This window comes from Meriones unguiculatus, chromosome 5, assembly GCF_030254825.1.
Source record: "Meriones unguiculatus strain TT.TT164.6M chromosome 5, Bangor_MerUng_6.1, whole genome shotgun sequence".
Taxonomy (NCBI): Eukaryota; Metazoa; Chordata; class Mammalia; order Rodentia; family Muridae; genus Meriones; species Meriones unguiculatus.
In genome coordinates, this window is record NC_083353.1 from 97,247,271 (window position 1) to 97,269,283 (window position 22,013).

The 22,013-nt window shown below is 36.8% G+C and overlaps 1 protein-coding gene across 4 annotated transcripts in view; it reads left to right on the forward strand.

Moving 5' to 3' along the window:
* The window catches only part of LOC110555893 (contactin-4), a 1,034,823-nt gene that overhangs the window by 333,703 nt on the left and 679,107 nt on the right, over positions 1–22,013 (forward strand). For 3 of the 4 annotated variants that reach the window (XM_060383874.1, XM_060383872.1, XM_060383879.1), the window contains one exon: positions 19,933–20,035. The exons of the other annotated variant lie outside the window; for it this stretch is intronic. The gene's annotated coding sequence lies outside the window, so the exon portion shown is untranslated. The remainder of the gene's footprint in view (positions 1–19,932; positions 20,036–22,013) is intronic. 4 annotated transcript variants of the gene reach the window in all.

A 22,013-nucleotide genomic window follows, 5' to 3' on the forward strand; every position in this document is an offset into this window, starting at 1 on the left:
TATAGCCCATTTCATTGTTAGTGGTCAAAATAACACTCAGTAGAAAGCTTTATCTCAGTTATAAGGGTTCCAAAGAATGTATCCATGCTGCAAATCAATTTCAGATGTACTTCAGTGTTATTGCTTAATGTAAGTGTCCTTTTCTGAGATATCACAAACCAAAACTTGAGCAGCTTATTGATGTGAATAAGCTTAAATACATGTCATCTTTTTTTTTTCAACTTTCATATTGAAAAGCAATGTTCAGCCTTACTGGAGGCTCATGGTTCAATGAACTAAATACTTCATTATACTAACCTTTTTATATTAAAGTGTCAGAACTCTTCCTTATTCCCTTCTCTGGGTTTTTCTTTCTTTCGTAATTAATTAATTTGTTAGTTATTACTAATTATAATTTTTTTCACTTTGTATCTTGGCTATAGCCCCCCTCTTGTCTCCTCCCAATCCCACCCACCCTATCTCTTCTCTCCCTTTGCTCCTCCCCTAGTCCACTAATATTAGAGGACCTCCTCCCCTTCTATTTGACGCTAGCCTGTCGGGTCTCACCAGGGCTGGCTGCATCATCTTCCTCTGTGGCCAGGCAAGGTTGTACCTCCCAGGAAGAGGTGATCAAAGAGCCTGCCACTGAGTTTATGTCAGTGACAGCCCCTGATCAACTTACTAGGGAACCCGCTGGGAAACTGAGTAGCCTATGGGCTTCACCTGAGCAGGAGGTCTAGGGCTTCTCCATGCACTGTCCTTGGTTGGAGTATCTTTCTCTGCAAGTCCCTCTGGACCCAGGATTTTATATTTGGCACTGTTGCTCTCCCAGTCCCTCCAAGTCTTTCTATCTTTCCCGTCTTCCATAAGATTTCCTGTACTCTACCCACAGTTTGACTATGATTCTCAATATCTCCTTGGACACCCTGTTGGGTAGAGTCTTTCAGTGGCCCCCATGGAAGGCGCTTATCCTGTTCCGTCTCTTCTCCTACTTCTGGTGTCTATCCTGTTTGCTCTAAATGAGGTTTCAGCCTCTTCCCTAGGATCCTCCTTGTTGTTTAGCTTCTTTATGACTATAGATTTTAATATGTTTATCCTATATTATGCGGCTAATATCAACTTATAAATGAATATATATTGTATGTGTCTTTCTGCTTCTGGGTTACCTCACTGAGGATGAGTTTTTCTAGTTCCATCCATTTGCCTGTAAATGTCATGATTTCCTTGTTTTTAATTGATGAGTAGTATTTCACTGTGTAAATGTACAACAATTTCTGTATCCATTCTTCAGTTGAAGGACATCAAAGTTGTTTCCAGATTCTGGCTATTACTAATAAAGCTGATATGAACATGGTTGAGCAAGTGTCCTTGTTGTATACTTGAACATCTTTTGGATATATGCTCAGGAGTGGTGTAGCTGGTTCTTGAGGTAGCACTATTCTTAGTTTTCTGAGAAAGCACCAGATTGATTTCCAAATGGTTGTACAAGGTTGTATTTCCACCAGCAATGGAGGAGGCTTCCCCTTTCTCCACAGCCTCTCCAGCATGTGTCATCCCTTGAGTTTTTGATCTTTGCCATTTTGATGTGTGTGAAATGGAATCTCAGTGTCGTTTTGATTATTTATTTCCCAGATGACTAAGGACACTGAACATTTCTTTAAGTGTTTCCCTGCCATTTGATATTCCTCTGTTGAGAATTTCCTTTTTAGATCGCTACCCCCATTTTAAAATTGGATTACTTAGTTTGTTGGTGTTTAACTTCTCAAGTTCTCTATATATTCTGGATATTAGCCCTCTGTGAGATGCAGGGTTGGTGAAGATCTTTTCCCAGTCTGTAGGCTGTCATTTTGTTCTGTTGACAGTGTCCTTTGCTTTACAGAAGCTTTTCAGTTTCTTGAGGTCCCAATTATTGCTATTTGATCTTACAGCCTGTGCTCTTGGTGTTCTGTTCAGGAAGTTGTCTCCTATGAGACAATGAGGTCAAGGCTCTTCCCCACTTTTTCTCCTAACAGATTTAGTGTGGCTGGTTTCATGTTGAGATCTTTGATCCACTATGCCTTTGTAATTGTGCGTTTTTATAACAAGCATCAGGCCAATTAATGTGGACATGCTTGCTGTCTACCTTTTAACTAGACTGAACATATAAAATAAAACATATAGATGCAAAGTCACCTCCTATGTGTATTATTTAATCATCTCTGACATACATGTTTTGGATTTATTTATTTAGAAGTATTGAGGTATTTAATGCAATTCATAAAATAATCTGGAATCTAATTAAGAATGTCATAATTCCATGTATTTGCTGAAAGGACAGAATATTAATATAAGATTTCTATAAATTACAGAATTTATTCTGCAGTTTGTTCTATTAGCCTTCTAATACTAGCTTCTTCATTTAGCTTTCTGTTTTTGGTTTGGTTTTGTTTTCTTTTGGAATAACTTTCCACAAAATGTTTGATTTTTTTTCTTTAAACTGGTATTCTAAAGTTTCTCATTATTTCAATCAAAGGTAACATACATTTCTTTCTTTCCCTCCTCACTTTTCTCCTGTCTGTTTCCCTCTTATATTCTCTCCTTCCTTCTAATAATTAATATAAATATATAGTAAAAAAAATATTTCTCTGAGACAGTTAATTCATTGTTTTATAACTCTTTCCTCTGAATCTGTGCTGTGTGATAAGGAACGCCTCTCTTTTCACTTTACATGTCCCTTACATTCTGAAAAAGTAACTTAGGTTTAGGGAGTAGGGAGATGGCTCAGTTGATGAGAATTTGGGTTTGTATTCCCAACATACATATGAAAAGCAGACATGGAGACACACATGTGCATTCCTAGCACTAGAAAAGTGGAGACAAGTGGACCCCGGGAGCCTGTTAACCAGCCAGTGTAGCTGAATCAGCAAGCTCTGTTTTCAGGGAGACATTCTGTCCTCGAAATAACTCAGAGTGATAGAGGAAGAAACACAAAGGCAACTTCCGTCCCCAAACATGCATGCACGCCTGAATGCACACATACACATGCAACCATAAAAAAAAAAGAAAAGAAAAGGATAACTCTTTTTAAGTTAGAAATATGTGTTTATACATACATACATATATTTCTTCCATGACCCCACCCAAATCAAAGTAGTCTACCTGACCTTTAGCATAGAACATTCTTCCTATTACTTTGTCATCAATATATCTGCATTCATGGCACTTTCTTTCCTCATACCTTTCATCATTAATCAGTTTCTTAAACTCCACATAAATAAAATCCAAAATTATTCACTTTTAAATATTCACTTTATTTTCTTTGTTTTTTTTTTTTCAAATCATTGCATGGAAGGCATATACAAACCATACGCTTTTATAGTTTATATTTCATCGTGAGAATATATCACTGCATATTTATGCAACTATTAATAGATACAAGCAAAATGTTCCCAGAAGTATTTTTTTTTCTGCATGTGAGAGGGAAGACATGCATGCCGCTGCCTCAAGTGAAGGTCAGGGGACAAGCTGTAGGAGTTAGTTCTCTTCTTTTCCGCCATACATCCCAGAGATCAAACTCAGGTCAACACACCTAACAGTGCGCACCCGGACCCACGGAACTCACATGTATGTTATATTTATATATGCTTGCCACTCTCCTATTTTATGAGTATGCTTATATCAAAATTCTTTTAAGTCTTTTGAATGGTGATTGTTTTAATTTTTCTTTATTTTAAAGTCTTAAAAACACAGATAAGAGCAAGTGATCCAGTTGTCCTGGTCACATAAATACACCATAAATATTATTTAAGCCAAAATTTTAACTTTATCAGTATCTCACATTTGGTAATAACCCTCATGTGTTGATTAAAATTGATTGATGGGTTAATAAGTTCTTACCTGAAGGACTTGAGTACTTAAAGAGAATGCATTTTCAACTCTCAAATATATTATTACTTAAATTTAATAATAAAATTATAATTTTACTATTAACTTATCATGTAGGGGGAATGTTTAAAAAAGGGGAACCTACTTTTTAAATACCAATTCTGTCTAAATTCTCTAAGGCCCTAAAATGAACTTTGTACATTCGTGCCTTCCCGTAACATCCATGATCATCTCAGACCTCTTTGGAAACACTGTTCAGTACATTCTATTGTCTTTGCTTTCATAGTTTCCTACTGTTTTTATTTAGACTTTTATTATATCTTATTATTTTTACCCAACTATCTATCACCTAGTGCCTCTGAAGCCTCCTAATTTTATGCTTTTGCTGTTTTTATCTTTACCATCAAGTAAATATCCATGACTAGGGAAAGGACAAAGGGGGAGAAGAGGGAGGATGGGAGGGATTAAGATGAGATGAGGGAGTGGGTACACCGGGGATACTAAGCACTCTGGGACCAGTAAATGTATGTGACTATCTGTAGCTTCCACTAAGTTTTCCTGTGAACATAAAACTGTTGCATCAGGAACCAGTGAGATTAGTGTCATCTCTTTAAAACAATGAAGTCTTTGCAATCGCTAGCAAGCATGCAAGGTTGACAACAAAGACTCCCTGATTACAGCTCAGTCTGCTAAATAAAGTTACCACTAACCATTACCCATAGGTACAACTAAGCCCTGTGGCAAGTGCTTCTTTCCTGTCCTGTTGTTATACATTGCTTAACAAAGTCCAGTGTCAGCATGAAGCTATCAGTCAGCAATTGCATTTGAGTATCTAATAACCATTGATGAAACTGAATTAGGGAAACAGCGGGGAAAAAAAGTTCACTTCTGTAAATTACATCTTGTCTTTATGGAAAGGGAAAACATTCAGCATTTTTTTTTTAATTTAAGTGACAGGAGGTACTATATTAAAAGAAAATGCAGGGAATTCAGAGGCACCAAGTGCACAGATGTAATCAATACCATTTTAATCCGGTGTAGGCTGCATCGAGGAAGGAAAGGAGGAGTTTCCAGTTTCTGGTTTTTGTAGCATCTTGTTTAGAGAGTACCTGGAGGTGGCAGAGCTTGGATTCTGATGATGGGAGAACAAGGGCATGGTGCCTAAAAGATGAGGAACTTCCTCTAGATCCTAGAGTTAGGAGAGAGCTTGTGCAGAGACCCAGAGCAAAATGTTAGGCAAAACCTAGGGAATTCCATGAAAGAGGGGGAGGAAGGACTGTAGAAGCCAGAGTGGCCAAGGACACTGCAAGAACATGGCCTACTGAATCAGCTAACCAGGGCTCATAGGGCCCCACAGACTGAACCAACACTCAGGGAGCCTGTTTAGGTCTGACATAGGTCCTCTGCATGTATGTTAAGGTTGTGTAGCTTGGTGTTCTTGTGGGACTGCTAACAGTGGGAGCAATAGATGTCCCCGACTCTTTTCCCTGCTTTTGGGACACTTTCTCTTATTGAGTTGTCTCATCCAGCCTTAATTATGAGGGCATGTGCTTAGTCTTCTTGTAACTTTTTTCATCATCTTGGGTTGCTATCTCTGGGAGGCCTGCTCTTCTCTGAAGGGAAACAGGAGTGGGTATGGTGAGAGGGAAGATGTGGGGAGAGACTTGGAGAAGAGGACTGAAGGGAAAACTGTGGTGGGGGTATAATATATGAGAGAAGAATAATCAATCAATCAATTAATTTTTAAAATAAAGAAATCTCCATTACTACAAAGGTCAGGATGAGTAATTATTGAGGTTAGGAACTAGGAATTTGGGAGATGAAGCAGCATATAAGGGCATCTGATGCTCAAGCATAAGGACCTAAGTTCTTTTCCCCAGGAACCCCCTCTCAAAAAAAAAAAAAAACAAAACAAAACCCAAAACAAACAACAACAACAAAAGACTGGGCATGGTCAGGCACAAGTGTGAAACTCAGCATTTTGCTTGGAGAACACAGTAGGATAGGTAGAACTTGCTGGCCACCAACTTTAGTAAGAGGTCCCATTTTGAGAGAATAAGGTGGAAAAATAAAAAACAAGATACCTGACCCTTTGGCACTCATGTATGCTTGATCACAAATTTATTTATATAATTCACACACACACACACACACACACACACACACACATATATATATATGGTCATGCATACATGTACACACACATGACATTAAGTGACTACATAGTTCAACTTTTCAAAAGGAATTTCTAGAAGATGATTTCCTCAATAAATGAAAATATAAGCTGCCTTAAAGAATAGCAAAAGCCTCAAGGTTATAAATAAGCAGTCATATAGCAGATAATCTCCTGTCATGAATTATGCACCCAAAATTCCACTGGGCGAAAAGCCTGAACAGACATTATTTATATTCCAATGTAATACAGCTTTCTGTATATTGAAACATTTAACTTCATTAAGATTTAACAATTTCCGGAATAAATATTGTTAATAAATAACTTGAAATGCCCTATAAAGAGTTAAGTGATGAATGGAAGTGGTAAAATCTGTTTCTCAAGATGCTCATATGTTCACAATATACCGAACATTCATTTGTTCTCGACAGGAGACAGCATAAACTCATCTCTTTGAGTCTATTCCAGCTCAATGTTTCAAAAAAAAAAACCTGTCATTTTAGTGAAATGCAATATGGATGTCATAATATAATGTGACTGATAGAGAAGTCTGCCACTAAAAGATAAAGTACTTGTATGTCAAAGGGCATTGTGTAAATAAACCTAAAATATAAATTTGAAACAAGTTTTAAACCCCCTACTAAAAATCCTAGTATGGTGTCATGCTGAGGAGTGAGGGGGCAAATAGTGTATTGAGGAGACATGGAGATAGCCATATGTCTTTGTGTAGTATATGGATTCAGTAAATCTTTAAAGAAACAACAACAAATGTGAGTTCACTTTGTAGAATTCATGTATTTTTCTCTCTATCCCCGATATTCACAAATACGCACACATATCAACTCAAATAATTATTTTCCTTTGATTCCAGACTGTTAAATCCTTAGAGTTGCTACAGTTGATGAATGTAATATGTGGCTGTATTCTGAATAGCCCCTGGGTGAGGATTATTGTCGCTGACAGCATGAAGTCTGGAAGACAGTCCAACGTGGGGAATCTCAGGGCAGTTCCCGGGGTTTGTTCCTTGTGGACCACAATAGTGTGAGCAGGTATTAAAACTCCTCACAGCTCATACCACCAGCATCCTGCTGGACTGGTAAATCTTTATCATTGCTCTGACAAAATGCGAGACAAAAGCACCTCTGGGAAGGATGAGTTTGTTTCGGCTCATAGTCTGAGGGGCTAGTCTATCATTGTGAAGCAGTTATGTTGGCAACAGTGTGAGGTGTGTGTCATGCCAGTCTGGCGTTTTCATGGATGCTGGTACCACACTTTAGTCTTCGTTCTTGAGTGGGAGGTGCTTCGTGTACTGAGCCATCTCTGTAGCCCCGGAACCTATTTCTGTGACTAAAGTTCCCCATCAGTAAGCTGGCATTAATCCTGCTACTCCAAGATGACCATATAGGATGATGTCTTGAGAACTACTAAAAATGCCTAACAAAGTCAGTGCCCCTGACTCAGAAACTGCAGCAAGAGTAACCATGGTAATATTGACCATCATCAGGGTGCTTGTGTGTTCCTTGGAGAATATAGCATTGTTCCTAGGCTTAATTCTGAGGCTGAAGTAGCATTTATTCATTTACATTCATTCTCATATCCAACATGGCCTAGGAAGCAGTGCCCAGGAGGCAGAAGAAGTGGCAGGGCCAGAGGCTGAACTATGATATGCTAAATCCTATCTTGAGTATCCTATTACACCCCTCATTCCTTTTTTCTTCTCTAATGGTCAGTACCAGGTGATATTACAGCACACCCTTTCCACAGCCTCACTAGGGATCTGTTGCAAGACCTGTTCTTCCACAAAGCCTAATGTCTGTTTTTCAAAGACAGGGGAGACACCACTATCGTTTATTATGTAACCACTGAGAATTGAGCCTTCACTTTTCAGGCAAATTGCTAAATAGCTTTCGACCTTCTCTAGCCTCACGCTGACTCCACAGGTACCATTGTTATTGCCATTTCACCAAAGGTAGGCTTCAGTCACACACACATTAGGTAATTTGCTCAACAGCACTTAAGCTAATAACATCTTGGGAGAGCATTGAGACTTCTCCTTTCCCTTTGATGATGAGTATGAAAATGCAAGATCTGACATCGGAACACTTGATTTTAGCACCAGCTACCATCTATTCCTCCCTCAGTCACTACTTTTTAATGACAACTTTACCTTTAAGGTCTGAAATGGAAAATGAACAAATGAAAGGCAACACAAGATTTCACTAAGTGACTCTTACACCAAATTAAAGAATAGTTTTTAACCACAGTACAATCAGGGCCTAGGAGAGGAATACAGGCCAATCATTTGCATCTATTTGTGTTATCTTTTACAGGAACCTGGGTACCACTTCCATTGCCACCCAGAACACATTCTTCCTCACCCTTCTGGAGTCCCTGTCCATTAGAATCAATGGCATCCATGGTCCCAGAGACCTACGTTGTTCCTAATTCTGTAAGCTTTTATAAAACAAGAAACTGGGATTCCTCTCAGATCCAGACATGGGTTGTCATTTACCCTGGGGCTGAACTACAAAGACACATTTTCCATGTTGGATTCCCATGATATGTAATAGGCAGTCTATCTGCATTTATGATAGACCATATCAAGAAAATAAGCAAAGAGTTAGATCAAACACACAGATTTCTCTAAGTTGGTCTTGACAGCCAGGTCCTTCTTCTCTGTACATTTTTGATGTTTCTTGTCTGTATAAAAATTTGCAATTGATTTTAGTATTTTCCTATTCCTCCACAGGTTCTTGAAATAGCTCTAAATTTTTGAAGAATAGGTGTAACCCTTGTCACAAAGTGTGGATCTTTTGTCAGGAATACCCTGTGTTTCCTAACAACTGGAGGTGATGTTGCTTCAAAGACACGTTTTATCACAGGGACAGGTTACAGGGACCATCCTGTGATACATCACAGACCCTGAAAATTAGTTAGGGCTTTGTTCACAGAAGCCTAATTCTTTTTATCCCCATTTGCCACCTGCCCTGTTTCTGGTACCAAGTCCAAATTTCCACGCCAGATTGCAAAAGCAGCACTGACTCTTGGTTGCTTTTTTTTTCCCCATCAAATTTGTATTTCAGCATGTAAGATGATGTCATCGTTTTTAGTGAAATGAACTTCAAGTGAACTCCCACAACCACTAAATGATAACCAATAAAATAAATAATTGATTTGTCTCTTAACAGTCAGATTCTGATGAGTGTTTACTAGACCTATCTGATCTAGCTGGCCTCTGGGAGGCCTCACAAGTTTTGGCCTTTCTATATTATTTCTTTTTTTTCCAAATGGGCAATTTTTGACAAACAGACTCCTAAGAGCAGTCAAGTGTCAAATACAAAGTTATGGCTGGTGCAGCTGCCTCTGGGATCACACGCTCCATTTATTCATTATGGGAAGCTCAGATGCACAGGCATGTGGTGCCACTTTGTAGACCTGTCAATTTAGTGCACTTAATGAACATTGATCATGTTCACCCAGATGCGTTTCTCAGTGCTACACACTAGAACTCGGGGCTTCTGAATGACATCCTGGAAACTTTTCTTTTTGATTTATTTTTTGCTCAAACTAAATAATTTAAGATAGGTAGATAGATAGATGATAGATAGATAGATAGATAGATAGATAGATAGATAGATAGATAGATAATAGATATAGATTAATAAAAAGACTTGTTTTTGTCAGATGTGGTAGCTCACACCTTTAATCTCAGTAGTTAGGAGCCAGAGACAGGCAGATCTCCATGAGTCAGAGGCTACTCTGGCCAATAGAGTGAGTTCCCAGCCATAGATATATAGTAAGACCCTGTTTAACAAGAAAAGAAGCAAATTAAAAAACAAAAAAACACTTTTTGTTTGGAGGTTTGCAAACTGAAGTATTTCAATACTTAAAGTACAAGGTAGGTTTCCTACAGTGTTGTTTTGGGGCTAGAGATTGAACCAGGGCCTTAAGTTGACCAAATACTTATAGCATTAAACTGCATTCCCAGGCTCAGAGTACTAGTTTGAATGAGTAATAACTTTGATGATCATTAAATTACCCTCTGAATAGTTGAAATTTTCTAGGTTTGTCTGTTCCTAAACTTGTAAATTCTACTGAACACACCAATTCAGAGAAAGGTGTACCTTTCTACATTGTAATGAAAAAGTACTCTTTATTTTCTTAAACTTTGAGTTTTACATTTTATCAAAATTCTCTTCCCATGCCCCTCTCCAAGGGAGGGTGAGGTTGAGAGGGGAGGAGGGAGGGGGCTACAGCTGGGATGCAACGTGAACAAACTGTAATTAGTATAATAAATAAAAATTAATTAAACAATTCTCATAAAAGGAAAATTTTGGCTTATTATAATAGGAAAAAAAACTTTTTGTACACAAATAAATAAACTTTTTGTTTCTTATCTGAGATTTTGGAAGTAAATAAAAATCCAGATCAATTATGTTGCTCCAGGTACATTACATTACAGTTAGAAATGCTTCTTTGTATTTGTGGCTTAAGGAGAATGGACAAATCCGCCATTGGAATAGATTATATACATCTTAAATATGTGATTATTTTAGTATTAATATTTATTCTGTTTGAGGTTTAATTCTATCCTATCGGGATACAAAATAGCTAAAGAAGACAGATGTTCTCAAATTATATCACATCCCCATCTAAAACATTGTGGGTTTTCCAATTTGCTGATAAAATTTAGAGTTGAATCCTAATGCCAAACCCTACTGCACAAATACAACTTCAGACTTGATAACTTCTAGGAATAAATAGAGCATTGAAATAAAAGGAAGCACACTTTTATATGAAAACAAACAAACAAAAACTTATCATTTTTCTAAGGTCCTATCATTGAAACTTTTAAACATTTCTCCAAATAAATCATTTTCAAAAATATTTATTAGAGAGGTTATTTTTTTTTCAATGCAGTTTATTCAGGAACCTTGAACAATCCTCGGAACCTGGGGAAAGCCAGCCCACAGCTTAAAAAGCCTCTGGGTAGCCAACCCCAGCGTGCCACGTGGGCAATGCAGATAGGTCCACATACATGGAAGCAAGCCAGATCCTCGGCCTTAGCCAAATGTGGAGTTGTTTGTGACAGAGAGCATTCACTATAGGGAAGGTAGAAGGCGGAAACCAGCTCCATCTTTAAGGCGCGGCATTATGCAGCTCTCTACAGTTCCCCCTTTTTGTTTTAGACGCATCAGGCAAGAGTAGAGGTCTGATCTCTGATATTAGAAATAAATTGGGACTTTGTACCGATGTTCATTTAGGTGTCATTCACCCAAAGAGCATCAGACCCGTCTGATACTTTTTTCTCAGAGGCGGGACCTGGGGCATCAACCCCCATGCAATCAGACATGCTCTTCTCTGGGTCCAAAGCAGGTGACCCTGAGTGCAGTGCTTAGCCTCGCATCCTGAGCGTAACATTTTAGCTTTTTATGGTATCCAACCATGCTTGGGGAGAATGTCCTGCTTCAATGGCTGTAAAGGCCTGAATGATCAAGGCTGCATCACACTGTTGTGAGACTCTAATCTTGCATATATACCACAGGCAAACCAAGGAGACCAACACCAGAAGGCCTGCTAACGCTCCCATGCCCGCCCATTCCTTCAGATGATTCATGGCTGCAGCATTCCATGATGATAATCCTGTGGCTAGTCCTGCGTCCACTATAGAAGAAAACTGTGAATAATATAAATGTACATCACTAGGAAGCAGGTCCTAAAATTTATAGTCCAAACCTGTGGTAGAGTATCATAAGCCCACTAAAAATGATAAGGCAAACTGATATGAAAGAGTATGCATGCTCATAAGAAAAGCATTTTATACTATAATACTGTTATGATATTTGTTTAATTAATTTAATCTACAAATTTATGTTGGATATATCTCCCTTATACATAAATATATTTATAAATGCAATGTGTAAATATTACAAAAAAAACAGAATTTCTTTCTTTGTGGAAGATGAAGAACTGCAAATGAGGTTTTGCTACAAATTTACTTTTTAATATTTTTAAATAATTCATTATATAATCTGTATTTTATATAATTTTTATATTTGGTATATTATGAAATATATATGTATTTTTAGGTATAGAGTATATAATATATAAGTATATGATTTTGTTTTTATAAGAAATTCTGTGAAACAGTTAAAAATGAATGGCAGCAATTCAGTCAATTTAATTTATTGTGTGAACATTAACCTTGTGTCAGCCGCTATTCTTATCACCAGATGCACAATACAGAATGAAGAAATGTGCTGAACTTAGACCTCACACATCTAAAACATTAGAAACTGTATAAACAAGACTATCCCTTATTATGGTTTGAAAGTTCAAAAAAAATTTAGTCTTTCTGGATGTATGGCTCAGTACTTAAAAATCACTGGCTGCCCTGGTGGCGGGCCTGAGTTCAATACTCATCACCCATATGGTAGCAAACAACATTCGATAATTCCAGTTTCATGGGATCTAATGCCTGCTACTAGCTTTTGGGCACCAGGTGTACAGGTGTCATACTGACATACATGCAGGCAAATATGAACATACGTAATTTTTTTAAAATCAGGTTTTAAAAAAATTATGAATTACTTTTTTATTAAACATTTATTTTTTTAATTAATTATAGTTTATTCTCTTTGTATCCCAGCTATAGCCCCCCCATTCCCTCCCAATCCCACCCTCCCTCCCTAACTCATCAGGTCTCATCAGGACTGGCTGCCTTGCCCTAATTGGTTAATTATTTGATTAATAAATCACCTTCTTAAAGTTTAAAGACATACTAATTTAAAAATTATTTGATTAATGAAAACATCCTGAGGAAAGAATTTTTTTGACAGGTTTCTGAAGTCTACACCAAGAGTTAAAGAACAATAACTATTTTTGAAGCTTAAATAAATGAAATACTAATGGAAGTATTATATGACTGACAATAAGATTATAGAGCATATCTGAGGAAAGCGGAATTCCTAAGATATAAACTAGGAGAGCTTGGTTGCCCAGAGCTATGCCTTAGCTGCTTGAGAAGCTGAGCAGGAAGACTGTAAGTCCATAGATCTTTAGAGCTCCTCTTTTCCTGAGCCCCAAGCGAGGGGTTTGAGGGAAGCATCCTCTTTAGTACAGAGTGTTCCATGCTTCTCACTCTCCTCATTGTCCAGCTGTGGGTCTCGGTACTTGTTTCAGTTGGTTTCAGGAAAAGCTTCTCCGATGATGGCTGAGTAAGGCACTTATCCATGAGTGTGCAGAATGTTAGTCTATGGCTATGCTCCTTTAGCAGAACAGCAGTGTTTGCTTTCCCCCAAGTCCAAAACTTACGTAGTCTCAGGTTCTTGGCCACCAGTGCTGTGTCAGGAATGAGTTTTGTCTCGTAAAATTGGCCTTAAATCTAATTGGACAGTGGTCCAACACATGCATGCTCCATGCATGCGCCAAGGAATTCTAGAGAAATACATTTGGCTCTATTTCTTTCTCACAGAACTGGGATCATCACTATGTGTTTGTTCGTTGTGTAATTCATTTCTGGTTGTAGACCTAAACTATGGCTTTATTGACAAAGAGAAGTGTTAAGGCAACTAGAGAGGCAATGCAGGTCAAAAACCCATTTATATCTCTATTACAGGGAAAGGTAGAACCTTAGTAAGTGTCTGTTGGGTGAAGCTGAATTGAATTAGTTTGAAATGAATTGAATTGCTTTGAGAGAGCCAAAGCTAGAGCCAATTATTACTGCATCCTTTGACCAGGTTTCAGCTGAATATTTCAGCAATTATGCTTTCAATCAACATTTTATTGAGTGGATACCTATTAAGAACTAACTAGAAATACAGTTCAAGAGAGTGGATTTAGAGATTAAATAGACATAGTGTCCAGTACAAAACGTTTATAGTACACAGAGGAAGATAATGTGCAGAACACAACCCATGTGTATAATTGAAATTGCAGAAGTGTCCTAAAGGGGTATGTATATAGGATGGTAGGGGTCAGTGAAGTTGAAGGGGAATCGCAGTGTTGTCCCATAGAGTCCTAAGATAGTACCTTTACAGGCTACTGAGGTCAATAAGATATATTGCCCAAACCTATCCCTGTGTGTTGTAAAAGGAACTTATTACTGTGCTAACCCTCCGATTGTTTTTCTAAGTTGTTGAATTGCCTTGCTGAATCTATGTAGAATCACTTTCTCTTGCCCTCTAGGGTTCTACATTTCAACAATAGTTTCTGAAAACAAAAACAAAACAAAGCAAAACAAACAAACAAAAACCCCAATGCTTATGATCTTACACTTGGCAGGAATTGTACCTATATTCTACTGTTGATATATCTGCATATCAATGCATCTATTGTCTATCTTCTATCTCTCTATAACCAGAAAGTCATGGATAGATATCTTACAGACTCTAAGAGACCATGCATGTCAACCCCAACTGCTATAACCAGCATAAGTCTTAATTCACATGTATAGAGAAAACAAGCTATTACACGACACAACCAAATTTAAACAGTACTTAATCACAAGTCCACTCCTACAGAAGATACTAGATGGAAAGCTCCAATGCCAGGAAGCCAACTACACCCAGGAAAACACAGTTAATACATAACCCCACATAATCAAAACCAAAAGAAAGGACTCACACATACACACACATGCACACACACACACACACACACACACACACACACACACACACTACAATGACCAACATCAAAATAACAGGAAGTAACAACTGGTAATTAATATTTCTCAACATCAATGACATCAGCTCCCCAATAGAGAGACACAGGTTAACAGAATGGACACAAAAACAGGACCCATCTTTTTTCTACTTGCAAAAAAACACATGTCAGCAGTAAAGATAGATATTACCTCAGAAGAAAGGGCTGCAAAAAAATTTTCCAAGTAAACAGACTGGACCCAAGAATCAAGCTGGAGTAGCCATTCTAGTATCTTATAAAATAGATTTTTAAACCAAAATTAATCAAAAGAGATGGGAAAGGACACTTCATACTCATCAAAAGAAAAATCCACCAAGATAGTGTCTCAGTTCTGAACATCTAGGCTCGAAATGCAAAGGCACCCTCATTCATAAACAAAATATTACTAAAGCTTAAATCACACATTGAAACCTACACATTAATAGTGGGAGACTTCAACACCCTATTCTGTCCAGTGGATAGATCAAGACAGAGACTAAATGGAGAAATAAAGAAACTAACTGCTCAGTACTAATGAAAATTGATGAGCTGGGCTGGGTAGGAAAGGGAGCTCCCCTTTCTAAGGAAAAGGGGAGGGGGGAGATAGGACGGGGAGGGAGAGGGATGGGGCTACAACAAGGATGTAAAGTGAATAAAAGAAAAACAAATGTGTACTTCTTGTACATATTGATTGAGACACATCATGCTTCATTTTTGTTTGTGTGTATAGAGGAATTAATTACTTTTCTGTTGCTGTGATAAAATACCATAACCAAGGCAATTTAGAGACAGAAGGGTTTTTCTGGCTTATAGTACTAGACAGATAAGATTTTATTGGGGAGAAAAGCATGACAGCAAGCAGCAGCCTTGTTGGCTAGAGCAGCATGAGAGAGCTCAACCCTCAAAGGACACTCTGGAAGCAGAGAGAGAACACTGGTAGTGGCACAAGGTTTTTGAAACCTCAAAGCCTATTGCTAATAACACCCTTCCTTCAAGAATGCCATACATAAATCAACCCAAAAAGTAGTACCATCTGGAAACAATATATTCATATGCTCAAGAACATGGGTGGGGCATGTCATTCAAACTTGCAGTTTGCTTAAATAGGTTGAGTAGTTATGTGTAAGCATGTACTTGTATGTGTGAATGTGCCTGCATATGGTACACTTGTGCATGAAAGGGACAACCAGCTGTTATTCTTTAGGAGTCATTTGCCTCTTCAGGCTGGCCAGCAAACCCTAGGCCTCCACCTGTCTCAGCCTGACCTGCATTTTCATGTCAGTTCTGGGACTCAAGCTAAGGTGCTTATGTTTACAAGCTCTTCAACTACTAAACTATCACCAGCCCTTTATTTCCTTTTTCATCTTATTTTTCTTTCCACCATATTTTACCAATGAAATCTTTCTTTTTATTGACAATCATTGCTGACATTTTTTTTAAAAAACTATGAATTCCTTAGTTTCATGTATAATAATGAAAGGGAATATTCTGAAAGACTAGGCATTTCTGATAATTCAATATATTTAATTGACAATTATAGAATTTTCCCTTTGGAAAACATTTGGTACAATAAAAATGATGTACATATAAGGAACTTCGGTATGTATAAATTTTTTTCATGATGAAAATTACTCTATTAATGCACATTAAAATTAAATGCTATATAGTAAAATAATGTCTATCAAATGAACCAGTTATTTTAATTCTTTTTCACAGTATGATTAATGACAGCTTTTGGCTGCCAAAATGTACGTTTTATGTAAATTTCTCTATGTTATGAAATTTAAATTATATCATTGCAATAAATCAAATCCCAGATTTTTAAATCCATGTATTTTTATTATATGAAGCTCTCTTATTCAGAGTAATAAGAATAATAATAAGTGCTCTAACAGGAAAATTTCCAAAAAAGTCATATTATACCTATATTGATTAAAATATACCTATCAGTGCCCCTCCCAAATATTCTCATCAAAAAATCTTCATCTTCATTCTGATGCCTTTTTAAAATGGAAATTATGAAAGGATATGATCCAGGTGCTTCTAGTACCCACTCCAAGAGGCTTTGAAGTGTGAAGCTCTGTGCCTTTATGTTTGAAGAGCCTTGTCCTCTATGCTGGTGAGGAGATAGGGCCACATGTTGAGAGGCTAAGTTTTGATGAAAGCAGGTAATGGTGTTCTGAATTTACTGATGGCACACATATCCCAGAAACAAATAACCAAATAACCATTCATTGGTATCTCTGCAGGCTTGATTATGTCCACATTAATAGATCCATTTTCATATCCTTTATATTTGAGGCTCATAAAATGCTCTTTATGTCTCTAGTCTGTGTGCTTTTCATACCCCTCATTCTCTTGAGTTTCACATTTTTTGCATTATGTTCACCCTGAAGTTCAGATTTTCACATATTTTTACTTTCTTTCCCAACTTCTTCTTACCTTCACTGTGTTTTGTTCGCTGATTTATTAAAGAGGTCCATATGTGCACACTTTGTCAATGCATTTTTAATGTATCTATTTATTTATTTGCTTAATTACGTATGTGCATATTCACTTGCTTGTTTGTTTTGTGGGTCGGATGAACATTGTATTTTTGCTATGTAAAAAATGAAAGGTAGGACCTGTGTACAGCAGGTAGCATAATTTAGAGAGTTATAAATATAGAGGTCAACCACAACTACTTGGCAGGTGCAGTGAGAACAGTCTAGGGATATGAACCAAGTCTGTAGAACTGTTCTCAAATTTTCCAGTGACATTTGTCCTATGTGGCTTTGATGAACCTCTGAACAACATTCCTCAGCTTAAGGTTCAGAGATAGGAAAAACACAGTAGCACTTTCACAGTAGTATGTACATGCAAGGGAGAAAAAGACAAAACACATGTAAAACAGAAAATGACTGCAGCAGTGGTCACGATCCCTGTGCTACAATCACTACAACAGTATTAGATGATTGTCCTGAAAGGAGACATTTGTATCTGTGGCTAACCCAAAGCTCATGGGGGTGGGGTACTACAAGCATCCTTTTGATATTAAAATCAAGTCAGAAACCCTGGCTGAAGTGTTAGGACATGAGTATTCTCAAAGGCTGGATTCCAGCCTAGATAAAAACAACAGCATCTGACATGTGAATACAAATGCAGATTTTCAGGCTCCACTACACACTCATGGAATTGGAATCTGAGGAGGAAACTAGGGCATCTATAATGTTCTTAGGTTTTTAATTTTAATTTTATATATTTATATATTTTTTTTTTTTTGTGCAGATAGAGATCAACATAGGGCATTGCACAGGCTAGGCAAGTACTGTTCCTTTGAGCCAATTTCTCAGCTCAAGAAACTGCTTGTAACAGGAGCTGTATCTTATCTTTTTGACTTATATTGAAGTTTGAGAGTTGGTGATTTGTTGGCTCTGGCAAACCAGGGAATTCTTGACTTACCCCTTGTATTATAGAGTTATGATAATGTGATTAATTTTAATAAGTAGGTTTCTTTTCTTTTTTCTCTTAGTGCTTGCATTTCCATTTATGCCCATGAGTGAAGGTTAACCATTCCTCAAATTAATACTGGGAGATAGAAATTTCCTGCCCTTTAGCTTGAATTTAATCACCTGACTCTTTCTTAGGAGAAAACTTAATCAGTCCCCACCTGTATTGAATCTGGGTGATAACAAGTTTGGTGGTTTGGAATGGATTGCATTGTGGGGAAGAAAACTGATATAGATGAATATTTGAAGCTGTTGAATTCTTAGCAGGCTTGGATATGATATGATGACCCATTTCCAAACCCTGAGGCACTTCACTCTGCAGCAAGCACTAAAATGGTCAGGTTCACTTGACTTTTAATTCAAGAGTCTGGATGCTTTAAAAAATGGTGCCTTTTGGAAAAGAAATAATCATTGAAAGTATTTTTTTTTTTTTTTTTTTTTAGTTTTAGCTTTAGGAATGTCAAACCTTGTGCTAGCAGAGGCCTCTGGCAATAACTAAAGAGATTAAGAAAGCCAAGAGAAATGCACAGGTTTACAAACATTAAAAGCAGCTTTCCTCTTTATCATAAAATTTGCATTAATAGAGATGTTCTTGAAATTTAGTTAACTTATCTGTTACCCATGTTACATTTTTTTTTTTTTAATTTTCTGTCTGGTAAAGGACAGTCACACAGACATCCCATCCCATATAGGATCGTTCTTGAAAACCCCATACAAATGTTCAAGTTACACTGGTAAGAATTAGTTTCACCATGTCTTATCTATTTTCGGAAATTCCCATACATATGTTCAACTCATACTGATAAGAATTAGTTTCGCCATGTATCATTGTGCCTTCAATTTTATGTAACCTCAATAAATAAATACTTGTGAATTGCTCATAATGTGCAATAGTTCCCATCCTCCTATTCACATTTAATCTTTTTATATACAACTGAGCTTTTTCCGCTGAAAAACCAAACTGATGTACATATAAGCATCTTGAGAATAGTGATATGTGAGCTTGTACTGAAATTCATAGAATATTTAGCAATGCATTGCAATGCTAAATAATCTTAATTTTTAACATCTTCTTACAAAAGATGTTAAAGGAGATGAAGTATGCCATCCAGGCTGTATGTTTGATTGGAAATTGATTGGTCTTTAAAGCTGATGTCCTATAACCAAGTGTATGCACTATGCCCTTAACTTCTGTTCCCTACTATTTATTTATATGGTCCTGCTTTGAGGATACAGTGAGTTTCTATGTCTGGCATTCAGTCATTCCTAAGTAAAGAAAAAATTCATAGGCACCCTCAGGAAGCCTTATATTTATGTAAGTAAATCTGATCTGAATTAGCACAAACACACACTTGTATTCATATATATTATTAAATATATGTATTCAAAAGTTTGTCCAAAAGTAACATTTTCAAAATAAGGAAAGGTATCTTATTATTTAAGCTTTCCAGGTATGTGTGATCTGATTTACTAAGCCTTGCTTACAACATGACCCAAGAGAAATAAAATTGTATTTCCCAATATTATCGTTTCCCCCAAGACATACTTCTTCACAGGGAAATATTCTAATAAACTGACAAAGGAAAACCTCTGGGGATGGGGTCTCTTCATCAACATACACTGTTCTGTAAAGTCAAACATAATATATAAGGTTTTAGAGTAGATTTGCAGTTCTAATTTAATTTTGAGTCCTGCAGTACCTTTATTTGAAGCATTCAAATATCATTTTTTTTTTTTTTGCAGATGCAAAGAGAGAATTATGAGATCCTGCAGTGTGACTAATTGCTAGCTATTGTCTATGGGAAGTGGATGAGAAGTCTCCTTACTGGCATCATATTGTGTTCAGGTTCGTTGATAACATGGGAAAGCAGCAGGAGACATTATAGCCAGTAAGAACAATCAAGTGTACAGATTTAAAAGTGGTAGGTGTAGGTAAGGGTAAAAGAGAAGTCTAATGTTAAATACATTTTCATAGAAATGGAAATCTAGAACTTTATTCTTTGGGAGGCTGTATCTTCGTATATGGTTCACCTTCATTTGAAATTGCCTCTTTCCAACAAGTATTTTCCTATTAGCCTTTTTTCTTCTTTCCCATTCTAATATTCCGTAATGAATAATAACTATACTTTTTATAGAACTATAAGGGAATTTACCTAGGTGTGAATAAAAACACTTTCTATGATGAAACTACATTTTAAGAAATTTCTATTAAGTACAAATTTAATAAAAGCTTAAGCCAGACTTCCAACCTTGTAAAATTTTCTAATTTTTATGACATTTGTATCACTTTTATTTGCATTGTGTCATCTTTATATTTCATTAAATATTAGCTAGGATTGAGCATAGAGTTATTCAAACAATGTGGTTTCTATAAACTATCTAGATGGAGCTACAAAAACTGAACAAGCAGTAACCAGTATTTGTTAAGCCATAAAGATCTAAGCACAAAAAAATAGTACATGGGGTCAAATGGAATGTTTCTAGGTGTGAGATGAAAAAAGTAAGTCTTGTGCCCATATTGGGGGCCATCTAGCCATCTACAACGTTTTGTGCTCGATGTCAAGGTATATTTTAACAGAAGAAAACCATAAGGCTTTTTATTTTTTATCTTTTTTTTTTTTTTTTTTAGTTACACTGCTTGAGTATTAAGTTGCATTTTGTTCTCACATGGGAAGTTTCATAACTGTATCTTTGTGAGATTCTTTGAGAAAGAGGAAAAAATGCAAATGATGAGTAGCATCCCTCATCAGTGAGGTTTCTTTATGTAGCAGCCTGAGGTTATGGCAGCAATGCATGAAATAACTGGTCAAAATGTGGAGAGTAAGTGACTGTAGGGTGTCCAGCATCAATGGAACATTGGACACAACCACCATATCTAAGACTCAAGGATTATGCAAGAGGTGCCAGAAAGATCCTGAGGAGCAGGAAGACTGTTTCCGGACAGTGGCTCCTGGTTTTGACAGTAACACTGCTGTGATGAACTTTCAACAATATGGCTGTGTGACAAGGTCTTCAAAGACCATGTTTACCATCATGCCATCGGAGATGTAAAAGAATTTTATGAAGCTCTACCCTTTCGTAAAGAGCTATGGGGAGTCAGTGCTGCTGTGGGAGCAAGAAAAAAATTTTTTTCAGAGATGTGTCTGCCAATCCTGAGTGGTCAACCCTAAACACACATGTATCCAGATAATACTAATGGGTACTGTGAGATACATACATGCAAGCGTATGTACACATACATACATGTACATACATACATACATATAAATAAAATTATATGATATAATATTTAAAGAAGAGTACAGGAATCTTAAAGGGGGACAAGGAAGGAGTAGATGGAGGATAAAGAGAGGTAGAAATCATACAAATACAGTATCTAGGTGAAATTCTCAAAATGCAAAGCAACTTAGTAATTTGGTTAATCTTGTCTATTGCATAAATCTTACAGTGCTTGAAGAGTTTAAGTGGTGGCATAAAACCGGCAGTTTTAATATTTACTGTTATCTGTCATGGCTGTGACATGCATGTGAATCCTAAATAAAGTGGTAAATGACAAGAACTCTTTTTCTTTCTTTCTTTCTTTCTTTCTTTCTTTCTTTCTTTCTTTCTTTCTTAGTGGTAAAAGACAAGAATTTTTTTCTTTTATTTAATTCCAAGTTTAGTGCAAGTTTGAATATCTGCACTGGGTCTCTGATGGGCCATGTTATTGAAAGCCTTTGCATTCACGAAATGAATTACTTAGAGGAAGTTATTCTTTATGAATCAATAGTATTTTGTAAAGAACAGTTCTCTTAGTAAAGTGCTATAAGGTCAGCACCACCTTC